Source organism: Mastomys coucha, unplaced genomic scaffold (genome assembly GCF_008632895.1).
Source record: "Mastomys coucha isolate ucsf_1 unplaced genomic scaffold, UCSF_Mcou_1 pScaffold22, whole genome shotgun sequence".
NCBI classification, from domain to species: domain Eukaryota; kingdom Metazoa; phylum Chordata; class Mammalia; order Rodentia; family Muridae; genus Mastomys; species Mastomys coucha.
The window spans coordinates 2,281,007-2,297,473 of record NW_022196905.1 but is presented as its reverse complement, the minus strand read 5'-3'; the positions used below and the strand labels follow the sequence as shown (position 1 = coordinate 2,297,473).

At 40.2% G+C, this 16,467-nt stretch overlaps 1 pseudogene; it reads right to left on the bottom strand.

The window, feature by feature from the left end:
- The window catches only part of LOC116070808, a 41,209-nt pseudogene that overhangs the window by 1,008 nt on the left and 23,734 nt on the right, over positions 1 to 16,467 (bottom strand).

The following is a 16,467-nucleotide window of genomic DNA, read 5'->3' as shown; positions in this document are numbered from 1 at the left end:
ATGATGACATTGATATTGACGCCATTTAAAAGGATGGATGCAACTTAGCTTAACAGTGTAATGCTGCACAGTTTTCTCCATTATCAGCCAGAAGTGCAACATGTATGTGCAAGAGCTAAAGTGGCTTATCATCATGCTACACTTGATACTAAAAAGCTATTACTGTGAGTGGTCTATAATTAAGCCCAATGAGACATCTAGGGAGTCCATACATATCAGTGAGCAGTTGTAGTTTGCTTATTTATAGCATGTTTCTTTCGGAAAAACTAGTGATGGACACGTTTGGATCACATTTATACAATTATAAAAAATAAAGATTTGATTTTGGTCATTCTTCAGGCTTTGGGCTATGAATGGCTTATACTGAAGTAATTGGCTACTTTTAGGATGTTGCACCATTTAATTTAGGCTCCTCAAGTTTGATAGGTTGTTAGGTACTGAAAACTTAAAGAATACAAACAAATATAGTGACCTTACTCAGACATTAAGAAATGAAGTATTTTGAAAGTTGTATCTCCAGTCCCAGACCACTCAGATTGGCAACTGACAATTCTTGTCATTCTAAGGAAATTTGATGATTAAATGAGTGTGACATCCTCATGAGAAGTAAAAATGACCTGTGTGTCCTATGGTTTAAGAGCAAATTTTAAAACTTGGAAGTTGTGGTTTTTCAGTTTGTGTACACTCACCCCAAATTGTAGTCTTTCAAGTCGTGTGCATTGCACGTTAGATAAGCCAGAGAAATTAACAAGCATTTTGTGTTTATTTAGTGGTTGCTTTGTATGAGAGAAAAGCTTTGAGGTATGATTAAATCATAAACTCTGATTCTATTTGGGAGAAACAGGAAGAAAGGTGCACTTAATCTCTAGCTAAAACAGCATCATTTTTCAACTTTTACCCTTAAATTATAATTTCAAGATGTTTAGACATACTGTATCTTGTGTTTGTTCCCCTCCCCAAATATTATGGTTTATCTTTAATGCCTTTTAATTTGGATATAATAGCTTGTGCTTTAGATTTTGTTTGCTATCTTGCCAAAATAAGTGTTACTGTTTTTCAAGCTTGATCCCCTTCCCCAATTGTCTTATTTAAAGAGAAAGTTAAACTCATAAAAAAAAGAGATTTTTATAATTTAAGGAAATTCTAGAATTCTAGAATTAAACAAAAAAATGTCCCAAATGTATGGGACACAATGAAAGGAGTGTTGAAAGGTAAATTCATGGCACTAAGTGCCTTACTATAGAAATTGAAGAGAACCTATATGAGCAACTTAACAGAACACCTGAGTGCTCTAGAGCAAAAATAAGCAAATACACCCCAAAGAAGCAGATAGCAGGAAACAGTCTAACTTGGGGCTGAAATGAACCAATTAGAAACAAAGAGAACAGTTCAAAGAATCAACAAAACCAAGAGCTGGTTCTTTGAGAAAATCAACAAGATAGATACACCCTTAGCCAAACGAACTAAAAGGCACAGAAACCAGATCCAAATTAACAAAATTAGAAATGAAAAGGGAGATATAACAACAGAAACTGAAGAAAATCAAAAAATCATCAGATCTTACTACAAAACTGGAAAAATCTAGAAAAAATGGATGATTTTCTTTTCTTTTTCTTTCTTTTTTGTTTGCTTGTTTTTGTTTTTGTTTTGAGACAGGGTTTCTCTGTGTAGCCTTGGCTGTCATGGAACTCATTCTGTAGACCAGGCTGCCCTCAAACTCAGAAATCCCCTTGGCTCTGCCTTCCAAATGCTGGGATTAAAGGTATGCGCCACTACTGCCCAGTAAAGATTTGTTACATATACAGCATCCTGCCTGCCTGCATGCCTGCAGGCCGAAAGAGGACACCAGATCTCATTGTAGATGATTGTGAGCCACCATGTGGTTCCTGAGAATTGAACTCAGGACCTCTGGAACAGCTGCCAGTAGTCTTAACCACTGAGTCATTTCTCCAGTAGATGATTTTTCTAGACAGATACCATGTACCAAAGATAAATCAAGATCAGCTAAACTATCTAAACTATCTTATAATTCCTAAGGAAATAGAAGCAATCATTAAAAGCTTCCCAACCAAAAAAACAAAAACAAAAAAACAAAAACAAAAACAAAAACAAAACAAAAAAGCTCAGGGCCAGATAGTTTTATTGCAGAATTCTACCAGATCTTCAAAGAAGAGCTAATACCAATACTTCTCAAACTATTCCACAAAGTACAAACAGAAGGAACACTGACTTAACGGTTACTCACCTTAAGTACACAAAGACCTGACAAAGGAAGAGAACTTCAGACCAAGTTTGTTTACGAATATCAGTGCAAAAATATTCAATAAAATTCTCACAAACGGAATCCAAGAACATATCAGAAACATCATTCACCAAGACCAAATAGGTTTCATCCCAGGGATTCAGGGATGGTTCAATATACCAAAATCTATCAACATAATCCACTATAAAAACAAACTCAAGGAAAAAAAGACAAATGACCATCTCATTAGATGCTGAAAAAGCCTTTGACAAAAACCAACACCCCTTCATGTTAAAAGTCTTGATGAGATCATAAATTCAAGTCACATACCTAAACATAATAAAAGCAATATACAGCAAACCAACAGCCAACATAAAATTAAATGGAGAAAAACTTGAAGCAATCCCACTAAAATCAGGGACTAGACAAGGCTACTCTCTCTCCCTATCTATTCAATATAGTACTAGAAGTTCTAGCTAGAGCAATTAGACAGCAAAAGGAGATCAAGGAAACACAAATTGGAAAGGAAGAAGTCAAGGTATCACTATTTGTGGATGATATGATAGTATACATAAGCAACTCCCAAAATTCTACCAGAGAATTCCTACACCTGATAAACAATTTCAGCAATGTGGCTGAATATAAAATTAACTCAAACAAATCAGTAGCCTTTCTTTATACAAGGGATAAATGGACTGAGAATGAAATTAGGAAAACAATGCGCCTCATAATAGTCACAAATGATATAAAGTATCTTAGTGTGACTCTAACTAAGCAAGGGAAATGCCTGTATGTCAAGAACCTCAAGTCCCTGAGGAAAGAAGTTGAAGAAGACCTCAGTAGAAAGAAAGATCTCCCATGCTCATGGATCAGTAGGATTAACATAGTTAAAAGTGGCCATCTTAACAAAGCAATCTACAGATTCAATGCAATACCCATCAAAATTTCAACACAATTCTCCACAGACATAGAATGAGTAACTCTCAACTTCATATGGAAAAAAATAGGATAGTGAAAACAATTTTCAGCAATAAAAGAACTTCTGGAGGAATCATCATTTCTGACCTCAATCTATACTACAGAGCAATTGTGATAAAAACTGCATGGTATTGGTACAGAGACAGGCAGGTGGATCAGTGGAATAGAACTGAAGACCCAGAAATAAACCCAAATACCTATGGTCATTTGATCTTTGATAAAGAAGCCAAAACCACCTAGTGGGGGAAAAAAGACAGCTTCTTCAATAAATGGCACTGGTCTAACTCATGATCTGTAAGTAGAAGAATGCAAATTGATCCATATATCACCCTGCACAAAGCTCGAGTCCAAGTGGATTAAGGACTTCAACATAAAACCAGATACATTGAGTTTAATAGAAGAGAAAGTGGGAAATAGCCTAGAAAACATTGGCACAGGGGGCAGTTTCCTAAACAGAATACTAATGGCTCAGGTTCTAAGGTCAGCAATTGATAAATGGGAACTCTTGAAGAAGCTTTTGTAAGGCAAAGGACACTGTCAATAAGACAAAATAGCAGCCTACAGATTGGGAAAAGATCCTCACTAACCCTACATCTGATAGAGGACAAATATCAAAAATATATAAAGAACATAAGAAGTTAGACTCCAAAAAAACAAAACAAACAAAAACAAAAACAAAAACAAACAAATAGCCCTATTGAAAAATGAGATACAGAACTAAACAGAGAATTCTCAGCAGACGAATGGCCGAGAAGCACTTAAAAAATGTTCAACATCCTTTGCAAATTAAATACTGTTTGCAAATCAAAATGACCCTGAGATTCCATCTTACACCAATCAAAACAGCTAAGATCAAAATACTCAAGTAACAGCTTATGCTGGTGAGGATTTGGAGAAAGAAGAACACTCCTCCATTGCTGGTGGGATTGCAAACTGGTACAACCACTCTGGAAATCAATCTGGCAGCATCTCAGAAAACTGGAAATAGTACTACCTGAAGACCCACCTATACTGTTTCTGGGAATATACCCAAAAGATGCCCCAGTGTATCACAAGGACATGTGTTTCATCATGTTCATAGCAGCCTTATTTGAAATAGCCAGAAGCTGGAAACGACTCAGATGTCTCTCAACTAAAGAATGGATACAGAAAGTGTGGTTCATTTATACAATGGAACAATATTCAGCTATTAAAAATGAGGAGGACATCATGAATTTTGCAGGCAAATAGATGAAACTAGAAAATATCATCCTGAGCAAGGTAATCCAAACCCAAAAGAAATGGGTGGTATATTCTCATTAATAAGAGGATATTAGCCAAAAAGTACAGAATACCCATAATAGAACTCATAGACTGTATGAAGTTTACAAAAAGGAAAGCCCAAGTGAGGATACTTCAATCCCACTCAGAGGGGGGAGCAAAATAATTACAGGAGGTAGAGAGAGACCTGGGTGGAGAAGAGAGAGGGAGGGGAAAGGGAGGCAGAATCAGGAATGGGAGGAGACAGGAGAGAGGCTCAGAAGTCAAGAAGAATGAATGGAAATATGCAGCTGCAGGGGTTAGGGGAGATCTCTAGAAAGCCCTACAGACCTGGGATGTGAGAGGCTCCCAGGACTCAATGGGGGGTGACCTTATCCAAAATGCCCAACAGTGGGGAGATGAAACCTGAATAGACCACCTCCAGCAGATAGACAGGACCCCCAGTGGAAGATGGGGTCACCAACCCACCTTCAAAATGTTTGACCCAGAATTGTTCCTGTCTAAAAGAAATGCAGGGGCAAGACTGGAGCAGAGACTGGAGGAAAGGCTGTCCAGTGACTGGCCCAACTTGGGATCCATCTTATGGGCAGGCATCAAACCCTGACACTATTACTGATGCTATGTTGTGCTTTCAGACAGGTGCCTAGCATAGCTGTCATCTGAGAAGCTCTACAGCAGCTGACTGAGACAGATGCAGATACTTACAGCCAACCATTGGACTGAGGTTGGGGAACCCTATAGAAGAGTTAGGAGAAGGATTGGAGAAGCTGAAAGGGATAGCAACCCATAGGAAGGCTAATAGTGTCGGCTAACCTAGACCCCTGGGAGCTCCCAGAGACTAAGCCATGAATCAAGCTCTGGCACAAATGTACTTTTGTGAGGACTACTTTGTCTAGCCTCAGTGGGAGAGGATGCACCTTAACTTGTAGAGACTTGATGCCCCAGAGAATGGGGATGTGGGAAGGGGAAACACTCTCAGAGGCAAAGGGAGGGATGAAGTGAAGAACTCTGGGAGAGGGAACCAGAAAGTGGGGGGCAACATTTGGGATGTAAAAAATAAAAATAAAATAATTAATGTTAAAAATCAAATCGAAACAAACAAAAAACAAAACAAAACAAAACAAAAAAAACCAAGACTTTACTCTGTCATTTAGGAGACAAATCTTCTCTCTCTGTTGTCCTGTTCAATCCAGGAAAAAATAGAATAATACATGCCACATGTGGATAGATAGATAGATAGATAGATAGATAGATAGAGGATATATATATATATATACACATCATATATACATATATGCATATATACATATGTAAATACATACATATACATACAAATATACATATATACATACTAATGTATACATGTAACATATACACATATACATATATAGACATACACACACATATATATACACATATACACCTATGTATATGTGTGTGTCCAATGAGTCCTCAGGACGTGACATGTGGCTACTGTGACTGAAGAGCTAAATTTTCTTCTTCTCTGACCTTAATTATTTTAAACATAAATACTTATATGTAGCTAGTGCCTACTTTCTTAGACGAAGCAACTTCAAAGCACAAACTGCTTTAAATCATGGGTGCATTTGTAGCAGGAATGGCAGGGCTGCCTCTGTGTAAATGCTGGGGGCCATGCAGCTGCAAATGCATCTCCTGCAGGAGGACCTGAGGACTGCCTGAGAGAGCAAGGATTGCTGGTGCAAATAGTGCCAGCCAATCAGGAACTGCTGTTTAGAATAGATACTTTCTTGGAACCAATAGGGGAGTGGGTGGAGGGTATTAAAGGAGCTTGCAGCAGTGCTCAGATGAGCTTGCTGCAGCATTTCTAACCTGCTCCTGGAGTCTATGTCATTGACTCTGCGCCAACTTGCCCCCACTCCCTAAGAGCAGGTAAGGTTGCGTGGAGAGCTGTCCAGGGCACAGGTAGCATGCAATAAGATTATCTTTAACCACTCAATGTTCTCTCATCCAGAAATTTTACTGTAGTGAGAATTTTGGTTTCTTTGAAAAACTCTCAAAGTGGCAATGGGCTTTTCTTTTAACCCCTGGTATGGGGTGTGGGCTGCTTCAGACCGTCCACAGCGGCTGACTAGGGCTGCTTCAGACCGTCCACAGCATCTGACTAGGGCTGCTTCAGACCATCCATAGCGGCTGACTAGGGCTGCTTCAGACCGTCCACAGCGGCTGACTAGGGCTGCTTCAGACTGTCCACAGCATCTGACTAGGGCTGCCTCAGACCGTCCACAGCATCTGACTAGGGCTGCCTCAAACCGTCCACAGCATCTGACTAGGGCTGCTTCAGACCGTCCACAGCGGCTGACTGTGATTCGCCTTGTGCTCTAGCAGGGATGTGATTTTTTTCCAGCAGCAGATACTTTCTGCTATTTTGAGACATTTGGAATTCTGGGAACTTTTCAGAGGGGATATAAATGCTAGGACCCCAAGAGGTCGGGTGGATTGTTGGTTGGTGGTTGGTTGCTGTTGTTATGTTTTTTAAAGTAGCCATGCACAAAGAAGAAATTAATTATCCTGATAATGAAGATCAAACTTCCCCAAGGAACTTGACAGCTCTAATCAGCAGGAAGTATTCTAACAATGTCACCGCTTTTCCCTCTGTCCATTTTTCTCTCCTTCCCAGTGTTAGTGGGTTAAAGGGTGGAAAGTGGATAGAGAGGGTGGAAGAAAGAAGACCTCACCAAGTAGTGAAAGTCCAGCTGCAACTCACTGTCACTCTTCTAACACTTCAGAGTTACCGTTACTCTCCTCAACAACAGTACTTATGCTTGAAGCCTTTCCCTCTTTTATTCAGATTTGTTTTTATTTCACAAATGTTTTGCCTACATGTGTGTGTGGGCACAACTTCTGTGCAGTGGCTCCAGAAGCCGGAAGATATGTGGACACTCCTAGAACTGGAGTTACAAATGGCTCTTAGCTGCTCTGAGGATGCTGGAACTCCAACCTGGGATCTCTTCTCTTAGCTACTGAGACATCTTTCCAGCTCTAGAGATGCTTCATTCTCAAAACTTGGCTTAGGTTTGGGGGGAAAGGCTCACCGGTTGTCCTCTTACCTCTCTCTACACGTGTGTTCACACACACACACACACACACACATACACACACACACACACATACACACACACATACACACATATACACATACACACACACATACACACATACACACATATACACACACACACACACATACACACATATACACATACACACACACATACACACATATACACATACACACACACACACACACACTACTAACAGTAGTAGTACTGACAATAATAAAAGTGAGTCCTTGGTTTACTGCTCCCTCTCTGAGCCTGTCCCTTCATCATTGTGAGAGAGCACGTCTACTTCACTGATACTCCACTGATTCTGTTCCCTTTGTTCACAAACTTTCACTTCCTTCTGTCTTTGTAGTTTTAGATACCAGACATGAAAATCTTCCCAAATATTACATGAATAATTCTGTTAATAAAATTGCCATAAATGAAAAAAAGAGATGGCAAAAAAAAAAAAATTAATGAGAACCACAGAGTAGAACCAGGACTTTAACATGGAAATTGCAGCCACATCATTGGACTGCTTTTCAAAGAGGGATTGGTCTCCCTGAATCTACTACTATAATTATGCTTTAAGCTTGCTAAAAATCTGCACTTCAGTATACAGAAGTTTTATATGTAGAGGCACATCTTCTACATCTTCTCAGATGAGAAGGCTAGGCTGACTCCATGACAGGCTTCAAATTGGCAGTTTAGGAGACTAGGACTAAGAACTGGGCAAGTGCAGGCAAGCCGAGACAAGTCAATTACTAGGAAAAACAAAACAAAACCCAGGCTTCAGGCAGCTAGTCAGCAACTGCCCTGCCAGCAGAAGCTGCCCTGGCACCTGGCCTGAGGCAAGGACAATGGGTTGGCAGCAGTTTCCAGACTTCCCCAGCAACAGTTTCCACCCCTGGTAAAGGTTCTGGAATGTCCATAGAGATGGACCCAACAGATTAACTAACATAGAGGTCACCTACCCCAGAATTCCCCTAATGCACTTTAAATCAGTCCCACAAGCTCACTTGGTTGTCTCTCTATCTTGGTAATGGGAGACCCCAGCACACTGGACTTCTGCAGAATAAAACACCCTTTTCATTTACATGCTATTTGAATCTGGGCTATCATTCTTCGAGAATCATGGACACTTACACATCCAGACCCATTGTTATAAAATTTTAAGGTTTGATAGTTGTGTTGAGGCAGCCATCTTGCGTACTTTGCTCCTGTATTCAGTGGGAGCAATGTGGATGCATATTTTAAAAACAGAGCATTTCAAATGACCTGGCAAGTCAAGGGAAGAACTTCAGTGAATTCTCCTTGGATTAATGGAAACCAGAGTACTATTTTTAGACATTGAAACAGACATTCATCTGAAGCTAAATAATCTTTAAGAATTCATATTTTAAGACATAATTAAAATAGCAGTTAGGATTAATGGTAGTTGCCTAACTACAGAAGCCAAAAACTAATTTTAAATGAAATTGTCTGTGACCAAAATGAAGACAGTGAAAGTTTTAAAATACAGGGTTAGTTAAATACTTAAAAATTCAATTCCAAGTTTTGAAATATATATTTTTCTATCATGGAAAAAATTACCCACATAGACGCCAAGTCTGGTGGTGAAGGCCACTGCAGAGAGTGCTGACGGTCCAGGAAGAGTAGCAGAGAAGCTCATTCATTTAGATCAGAGTTGAGCTGCTGGGGCTGGTGTCTCGATAAGATAAAATTTTATTGTCTTTGTATTCACCAGTTTACAATTTATCATTTAAGCTGTGTTTTTCTCAAGAAACATATTTTGCTAAACTGTAACAGTGTGAACACATAGTAAAGAATGACCTGGGGCTATTAAGATGGCTAGGCAGGTAAAGGCGCTCACCAGGAAGCCTCTTTGCTTGAGTTCTGTCCCTGGAACCCTCCTGGTGGAAGGAAAGATCCGATACCCTTAGATTGTCTCTGACCTTTACATGCTCAGTGTGGTGATATGTGTGAATACACATATAAGAAAGAAAGAAAGAAAGAAAGAAAGAAAGAAAGAAAGAAAGAAAGAAAGAAAGAAAGAGTGTGGTGAAAATTTAAAGTAATGTGGCATTTAGAGTTTACTGTGTTTCTTTCTTTTTTTTTAATTAGAGGCTTTCCCACAGGAATGCACTGATTTCATACATGCGTGTGTTATATTTGCATCCTTTCCACCTTCCCTCCCCTGTTCTAAGTCCTTTATTTCTCCCCACCAAGCTCCTGAAATTCATACCCTCTTCTAAGTTATATATACATACACACACACATACACACACACACACACACACACATATATATATAATCGAACATTTATTTTTGTTACACACACCCCACTTGTATATTCATTTTTGCTACATACACACTTGTATGTTTATTTTTGTTTCACACACCCTCTAGAATATTTATTTTTGTTTTACCCACACACACATACTAAATCCAATTAGTGTTGCCCTTATTTGCATGTGTTTCCAGCTGACCACTTAGAATTGGGATCTCATCCCAGAAACAAGCAAACTTCAAAGCAAGCAAACTGGCTTTCCTAGCCCTCAACAGCCATTGCCTGTGTAGAGTTTTTCATCTGGGGGTGGGGCTTATGACATTTTCCTCCATCTGTGTTGACTGGTGTGGGCTTTGCAGATCTTGCACAGCCATATCGTTGAGAGTTTATCGTAGCAACATTGAGAGAGGAGGTGGGGGGATACAGTTCTTAGCTTTGAGTAGAATGTGGGCTGCAATCACTATCATCAGCCCAGTCAACAAAACAAAACATTCTGCCTAATTCAAACAGAAAGAAAAGATTCATTTTGTCGGCTTTGTGTTGTGTTGCTTTGTGTCTGAATGGAGCTGGAGTCTCTCTGGACCCTCCTGAGTGCCTGTGATTATGGGTACACATAACTGCATTTGGCTTAGAAAGAGATTTTAATTCTGGAAAATGTTTGCAAAGATGTTGGGAGAGCTGGAAGACAAGTTCTGGTAGGAAGGCATGCACCTGCTACCAAGCAAGCATTTGCTTTTAGTAGCTTCTGTGTGGCCAGTGCAGGAGCTCTACATTCACAGAGAAGTACTTTGTAACCTGTGTGACTCTGCTGTTGAGACCGTGGCACGTCAGAGTGTTCTCTACTGTAATGGAAACTAGTTGGCAGAAGTTTCTGGAAAAGGAGTGTGCAGGCTTCTAGCCCTGGCTTTACAGTATAAACTACAACACCAGAGAAGGGAAAGTTGAAATATTAAAAAGTAATTGGTACAAAAATGGTATCAGTTAATTAGGTGGATGTTAAATTATTTTAAATAAGTTACATTTGTTACAAAATTACTTCTGAATGGTTTGGGTAATTGCACTAGCTTTTCTTTCTAGCTGGTCATCTTTTGTCAATTTCTGTTGTTGAAACTAATTAGGATGTCAGCCAGGAGACCAGCCAGGGAATGAGAGAGAACTGAGAAAAGGGAAAACAGCCTGTGCAGGACAAGTCCAGGGCAGACACAAAGCAGATAGCTTGATGGCCAGCATTGGTTTTGAAAAATAATTCACCCTTCCAACTAGAAAACATTGAAAATGGGTATGGGAAATGGGTACCACAATAAAAGGAAAGCTCTTTGTGTTACAAAACAAGTCTGAGATTTACAGAAAAAAAATCTATAGCTACTAATTATATGTAAAGTCTCCTTTATCTTGGGAGTAGAATGAGTCCACACAAAATGCAAAAGTTACGCCAGGCAGTGGTGGCACACACCTTTAATCCCAGCACTTGGGAGGCAGAGGCAGGTGGATTTCTGAGTTCGAGGCCAGCCTGGTCTGCAGAGTGAGTTCCAGAACAGCCAGGGCTACACAGAGAAACCCTGTCTCGAAAAAACAAAACAAAACAAACAAAATGCAAAAGTTGCATAAAGGCAACCTTCTTATGGTAGTAAACAATGTGATGAACATTGAACAGCACTTTGGTTTTTCCCTTGTGCCAAAGGGAAGAATGTTTCCATAGACACTTTTCTTAAGTTTGTACACAATTCCCTCCTAGTTCTTGGTGTAAAGAAAATGAGCCCACTTCATAGTCACACCTCGAGGAACAAGGATTGTAGGCCAACCATCCTGCTTGCAGGTCATATAAACATCTGAAACACACCCCTGGAATGTACATGGGTATCTGACTCTTGGGGATCAGTTCGCAGAGCCGATCTTCAAGGAGTTTGCAGACAACACTCTCCAAAGGCATCCATTCCTGAAGCCTCTAGAGTCTGTATGTGTCACCAAGGGACTTAGTGCATGCAGTTAAGGTTAAAGTTTTGAAATGCAGACAGTGCTCTGGAAATCAATACAATCACTCAAATCCTTGACAGTGGAGAAAGAGCTTCCCCACTTCTATGAAAAGAGACATGGCCATAGAATACATAGAACACTCCCCATAGCTATACTCTTTCATTAGAAAACAAATAGACATATAATAATGATAATAATAATAATAATAATGTAAAAAATAACAAGAATAGAACAAAATAAGCCAACAGAAAAAGGAAAAAAGCACAAGAAACACATATAGAAACAGATATATATATATACATTTGCATACACAGAAATCCCATAAAAACACAAACCTGAAAACCATGATTTCATGGATTCTTTTTCTGTGGGCCGTTTACTACGGGGCATGGGGCCTTCCCTCAAGTGTGGTTTAAATACCAGTTAGAATCTGTTAGAGAAAGTTATTTTTTTTCAATTGGAGATAGCTTCTGGGTTAGGGATTGGGGCTGTGGTGGCTTAAATATGTATCACCCAGATAGACTCATATGTTTGAATGCTTGGCCCATAGTGATTACCAGTATAAGGAAGTGAAGCCTTAGTGGAGGAGGTGTGGGCTTATTGGGGTAGATGTGGACTTGTTGGAGGAAGGTGTCACTGTGGAGGCAGGCTTTGAGGTCTTATACATGCTCAAGATTTAACCAGTGTAGACACAGTATCTCTCATCTACCTTCAGATCAAGATGTAGAACTGTCAACTCCTCCAGCACCATGTCTGCCTGCAAGCTCCTATGCTTCTCACCATGACTAAGCCTCTAAAACTGGAAGCCATCCCCAATTAAATGTTTTCCTTTATAAGAATTGTTGTGATTGTGTTGCCTCACTCAAGATGATATCTTCTAGTTCCATCCATTCACCTGTGAATTTCATGAGGTCATTGTTTTTAATGGCTGAGTAGTACTCCATTGTGTAAATGTATCACATTCTTTCTCTGTATCCATTCCTCTGTTGAGGGACATCTGGGTTCTTTCCAGCCTCTGGCTATTATAAATATGGCTGCTATGAACATAGTGGAACATGTGTCTTTGTTACATGTTGAAGCATCTTTTGGGTATATGCTCAAGAGTGGTATAGCTGGGTCCTTGGGTAGTACTAGGTCCAATTTTCTGAGGAACCACCAGACTGATTTCCAGAGTGGTTGTATCAGCTTGCAATCCCACCAACAATGGAGGGGTGTTCCTCTTTCTCCACATCCTCACCAGCATCTGCTTCTGAGTTTTTGATGGTAGCTGTTCTGACTGGTATAAGGTGAAATCTCAGGGGCGTTTTGATTTGCATTTCCCTGATGACTAAGGATGTTGAACATTTCTTTAGGTGCTTGTCGGCCATTTGAGATTTCTCAGTTGAGAATGCTTTGTTTAGCTCTGTACCCATTTTTAATAGGGTTATTTGTTTCTCTGGAGTCTAACTTCTTGAATTCTTTGTATATATTAGAATATTAGTCTTCTATCAGATGTAGGATTGGTAAAGATCTTTTCTCAATCTGTAGGTTGCCACTTTGTCCAGAGATAACACAGTCACAAAAGAACACACATGGTATGTACTCACTGATAAATGGATATTAGGAAGAAAGCTTGGAATGCCCATGATACAACTTACAGACCATATGAAGCTCAAGAAGAAGGAAGACCAAAATATGGATTCTTCAGTCCTACTTAGAAGAGAACAAAATAATCAGGAGAGACAGAGGGTGGGAGGGACTTGGGAGGAAGAGCGGAGGGAAAGAGGAAAAAGAGGGGCAGGATCAGGTGTGGGAGGAGACAGGAATGATACACAGAGGGTCAGGAAATTGAACACAGGTGTGCAGCGATGGGGGATGGGGAACTGGGGGTAGCCAACAGGAAGTCCCAGATTCCAGAAAAGCAAGAGGATCCCAGGACCCAGTGGGGATAACATTAGCTGAAGTACCCAACAAGGGGAAGGAGAACCTGTAGAGATCATATCCAGAGGTTAGGCACAGTCCCTGGTTGAGGGATGGGGCCACCTACACTTCTCAAAATTTTAAGCCAGAACTGTTCCTGTCTAAAGAAAATACAAGGACAAAGAGTGGAGCAGAGACTGCCCCACTTAGGAATCCATCCCATAAGCAGCCACAAAACCCAGTCACTATTGCTGATGCCAAGAAGTGTTTGCTGACAGAAGCCTAATATGGATGTCTCCTGACAGGCTCTGCCAGAGCCTTACCAATACAGATGCAGATGCTTGCAGCCAGCCATCATGAGCACAGGGACCCCAACGGAGGGGTTAGGGGAAGGACTGAAAGAACTAAAGGGGTTTGCAACCCCATGGGAAGAACAACAATATTAACCAACCAGACTCCTCCTCCCTTCCACCCCTGCAAAGTTCCCAGGGACTAAACCACAAAACAAATACAGACGAAGGGACTATGACTCCAGCTGCCTATATAACAGAGGATGGCCTTTTCTGACATCAATGGGAGGAGAAGCCCTTGGTCTTATGAAGGCTTGATGCCCTCAGCATAGGGGAATGCTAGGGCAGTGAGGCAGGAGTGGGTTGGTTGGGTGGGGAATCACCCTCAAAGATGCAGGGGGAAGTGGAGGTGGAATAGGGGGTTTTCGGATGAGAAACTGTGAAGGGGATAACATTTGAAATGTAAATAAATAAAATAACCAATAAAACATATTTTTTAAAAAAAGAATTATTGTGGTCATACTGTCTTTTCACAACAGTAGAAACCCTAACTAAAACAGAACATTGGGGTATATTGTGATAGGTCTTAGCATGCTTTTGTTTGGAGGAATGTGGATTTTGAGACTTTGGATTAAGAAAACAGTGGAATACTTCAAGTGAATCATACTAGTAGAAGCATAGAAGTGATGCTAAGGGTGATTTGAACTCTGGGAGGCCTGGCTCAAGAGGTTTCAAAGGAAAAGAATTTTAGTATGTTGCCTAGAGATTGTTCTTGTGATATTTTGATGAAGAATGTTGTGGCATTTTGCCCTTGTCTGAAGAGTCTGCCTGAAGCTAAAGTGAAGAGATTTAGATTAATTACATTGAGGAAGAAAATCTTAAAACATCCTAGCATAGACTCTGTTCACTCTCATGAAGAACACTTTGATCAAGCATAGCAAGCTTAGAAAAGAAAACTACAAAATGTATGGTTCAAGTATTAAAGGTATACCAGGAAGTAGTATGGAGCTAAATCCTGTGTTCAAAACAATAAACAGAGTAAAGAGATTAAATGGAATTAAGAGAGTGGTGACCTGTGGGCAAAATCCCACCCAGATAAAATTACATCTTGTAAAAAGGAATTTTTAAAAATTTACAAGCAAACATGGTGGTACACACCTTTAATCCCAGCACTCAAGAGATAGCAGCATGCAGATCTCTAAGTTCAAGGCCTGCAGAGAAAGAAGTTCAATATCTACAGAGCAAGTTCCAGAACAGCCAAGCTTAGGCAGTGAAGGAAATCATCAAAAATAGAAAGCTGATGAAAATGCAATTGAACAAGGGGGTCATGTTCTAATCCCAGAAAGCAGTAGAAAACTTGGCAGCTTCAGCCATGTGGTTCTGGCTTTGGAGTCAAGGATAGGAGAAAGAGCCTACAGGATCTGGATGATAAGGCCAGGTGTGTGTCAGGGATGTTCCTGCATGGAGGACCAAAGATGTTATGGTGTGAAGCTGTAAAGGTGAAGCCTGGATTGCCTTGGAGACCCCAGGAGGCTAGAGATGTCAAAGCCTTGTGATTCCTGCCAAGGAAAGCTGATAACAGGAAGTAGAATCTGTCTAAGGGAAAAAAATGTGTTGCAGTCAACAAAGTTAAAAGGAGTTGGGCTGGGCGGTGGTGGCACACGCCTTTAATCCCAGCACTTGGGAGGTAGAGGCAGGCGGATTTCTGAGTTCGAGGCCAGCCTGGTCTACAGAGTGAGTTCCAGGACAGCCAAGGCTACACAGAGAAATCCTGTCTCGAAAAAAACAAAAAACAAAAAACAAAAAACAAAAAAAAAAGGAGTTGGAAATCTAAAGATAATTTTGATAATCAGACATGGAGATGCAGAGTTTGGAATTTGCACAGCTGATTTTCTGTCTTGTTTTGGTCCAATATTTCCTCGTTGTGCTTCTTTCTCTACATTTTGGCATAGTAATATATATCCTGTGCCATGATGTGATATGCTTTTTTTTTGTTTTGGTTTTATAAATGATTACAGTTAAGAGATTGTATGAATTTCAGAAAAGACTTTGAACTTATGATTTATAAATATTATTGAGACTGTGATAGACTATGGGGACTTTTGAAATTGGTCTAAATGCATTTTGCATTATGTTATGACTATAAACCTATGCAGACCAGAGAGTGGAATGTGATGGTTTGAACAGGTATGGCTGCCAGAAATAAATGTGTTAGAATACTTGGCCCTTGGAGAATACAGTATTAGGAGGTGTGGCATTGTTGGAGTAGGTATAGCCTTGTTGGAGAATGTGTGTCATTGTTTAGGCAGGCTTTGAGGTCTTATGTATATTCAATCTATGCTCGGTGTAGACACAATCTCTCCCTGTTACCTTCAAGTTAAGATGCTGCCACGGACCGGGATTTCTCGCGGGGTCCCTGTTCCGCGGGACAAGGGATTCTGGCCAGGTGGG